The following is a 3,276-nucleotide window of genomic DNA, read 5'->3' as shown; positions in this document are numbered from 1 at the left end:
TTACAATGATTTTCATCTAGTTGCCTTTGGAACATTTTTGTGCAGTTCGTATCCTGTCACTTTAGAGACTTCTGTCAATTGTGTCACTTGTCAAACGTTAAATCGCCAATAGGGAAAGAATATAAACAACAAAATTAAGCAAAGGTTTAGTCAGTTTTATCCCCTCAGCGATCCAGCAAGTATTAAATGTAACCGACATTACTATCATTGTCTTCGGCAAAGTGGCATTTTTTAATTTGTACAGGAAATCCGAGGTGACTAGATGAAATTTTTTTTGAAACACGGTGTAGAATTAAGCAATATTGGAACTAATAGTAAGCCAATTGTTTTGAAACAAAAAAAATAGTAATTAGCTAATGTTTGTAAACAATAGACATGTTTTGGATTAAATTTAATTACTTAATCAATTAATTTATAGTTAATAAATAATTAATCATTTGCAATTAGCTAAAATAAGCTACGCTGTGAAGCTAAAATTAAGCAGTGCTGGTTCTTTAATAAAATGAGGTTTTTAAAACAAAAAATAATAAATGAGCTAATGTTGTAAATAATACACATTTTGGACGCGGTTACTTGATGAAATAAATATTAGAGTTAATTAGCTGTAATCAGCTGAAAATAGCAATGTTGTATTTAAATTTTAAATCAACTTTCTTCATTCAGAAAATAAGACTTATTTTAGATAATAGAAGCAAATTGTAGATAACAAAGTTTAAAAATTACAATTATCCAATTGTAATTAGAGTACTAAGATTGAATCAAACTGAATAGTTTAAAACAAAAAACAATGAGTAATCAATCACTAATCAGCTAATGTAAATACTATTGAACACATTGTGGCCGTAGTTGCTTTATGAATTAAAACTAATTAGCTGTAATTAGCTAGAATTAACAATGTGGTGGTTGAAATTGAGTTAAATTTCTTGTAACAAGAACTTCTAAAAAACAAGACTAATTTGGAAAAGAGAGGACATGAGAATTAATCAGCAAAAATCAACTATAATTAAGCAATAGCATAGTACCTAATTAGAATTAATAATTAAGCTCTGTTTAATTGAATTAACTAAAAGTGTGTATTACAAATGGAACCAAATTACTTAACACATTGAAAATAAAAAAGTATTTTGTTCCTTTTTACTTTGAAATTTAAAGCTAATTAATTCTAAAATCAAGAAAAAGTTTTCTTACAATAATCTCAGATCATGTTTGTGACAAGCCAAAACTAAGCTAAATTAATTAAATGTGACAAAAAAATCATTGTATCGCTAACTAATCCCAAATTATTAATTATGACACGTAAACCACTTAATTATCATTAGCATATCAGCAATTTCGTTGTAATTACTGAATAAAATATAGTAGTAGTTCAATTAATGACGAAGTAAAGGAAGTAATAAAGTGACAGATTTAAACTAATCTCGATACATTTTTAGCACATAAGCAAAGTTATAAAACAAAAAAATCTAATTGATAGTAACACTTTTATGCTTTCTTAGATGCCTTCCCATCTAAATGAAGCTTCCTTCACACAGTAATAATAATAATAATAATAATTTTTTGAAGTCAAGCACGGAGCAATAAACAGGAACAAACATACAAACTCCGCAGCGATGCCGCCACAATTTATATACAAAAAAATCTCAGGGGAATAGGTCGAGCTCTTAAGAATAGGAGGCCATGATATATGGTCATCATAGGGAAGAGACCTCCTGCTGAACATCTATGGAGGCACCGCACACATCTCTACCACCATCGACAAATCATTCCAAGCAGCGAAGTGAACATTTTTAGGAGCAACGTGGAAAAAAACACAGATATATCTATCTAAAATTCCTGCAAAAACCTGCTAGCTTCTATCAGGTAATTGGTACTTACCCAAATGTCTTCTTGGTTCGCCCAGCAGGAGCACACTTATCTGAAATGAATAATTAATTTCATTGCATCGTAAGTATTGTTTCAAAATTTCCCTGCGCAGCAGGAAAGGCGTGACTCACTTCAGTTTGTTTCTAATTATTCTGACAGGAATCAAATGGGTTTTATTTTACAGACGACACTTTTCCTGCGGAGCAGCCTTATTAAACTTTAACGTTCGCATTTTTTCGTTCAGCAGGAATGCTCCCTGATACACATTGAAACACCGCTGATTCTAACGATTAAACGCGGATTTTATTACATTCCCTTGGCTGCTGTTATTTTTGTTGTGACCCGACTTTCAATTCCTGCTATGACGTATAATTAATGGTAATGAAGGAGAGTGCTTTCGTTCGATTATTCAGTAATTAGACAATTTCATCATGAATATTCCTGCTTAACAGGATCTACTTGCGGGAACATGTCAAGATCAATCCTGCTGCATTGAGAGAGTGACAGGAATTTAAATAATAATAGACTTTATCCCGCGTTCTTCTCATGTATGCATCAATATTCTTAATAGTTTTTGCAGTTTTCCTGCGCAGCAGGACGGCTCATCAGACAGTTAGCTAAGAAACAAACATGTTTGCCGAATCAAGCATAAAAATCGAAACGAATCGGTTATTAGTGTTTTTGCTTGTCGATTAATTTCCTGCGTGGCAGGAATTGTCCAGTTTAGTGCTTTTCGAAAAGTTCACCGCCTACTTCCTCCGTTAATTAAGTCATTTTGATTGCTGCGCTTTGCGCGATATAGAACCAGGAGAGTGCGATGCTGGTGCAAGAAACGAACCTTGAACCAGAGATGATCCCCGGAGGCCGCAGGAGACGCTCATATTCGCATTTTTTGCAGCTTAGTGAACGCTCGCGACAGGTTGGAACGTTTCATTGTAGCAACGGTCTGAATAATCCGCAGGATTAACAAAGGATCGCAGGAAACAAAGCGACTTCAATGATGGGTCAAGACACGAACTTGGAAATTTAAATGAAATGTCTTCGTTTTTTTGGTTTTCTTGGAACTGAACGCATTTACTTCCTAGAAGGTTCTGCGAGTTATCGGAGAACTAATGGATTTACCGAAGTCGGCCATTCACCAATTAGAATTATTTTTACGGGGCTATAAAATTCAGCAACGATAAATAAATTTCTAATTTTGATGTTAATTAGCCAGAGATTTTTACGTTTCATTATACATAACTGTCGCATTACCATTTTCCCAACAAAAGTGTGAATATAGTGAATTATTCAATTCCACAACCGTTGCCACGTCATTAACGTGTATTCAATTTGAACAATAAATGTTTGATGGTGTGTTAAAGCTGCAAATGAAGAGGTTCTCATTTTCTCTTTCACATTAAAACGGCTGTT

Source organism: Gnatocerus cornutus, chromosome 3 (assembly GCF_029298725.1).
Source record: "Gnatocerus cornutus isolate USDA-ARS CGAHR chromosome 3, icGnaCorn1.1, whole genome shotgun sequence".
NCBI classification, from domain to species: domain Eukaryota; kingdom Metazoa; phylum Arthropoda; class Insecta; order Coleoptera; family Tenebrionidae; genus Gnatocerus; species Gnatocerus cornutus.
Note: the sequence above shows the minus strand (reverse complement) of the source record.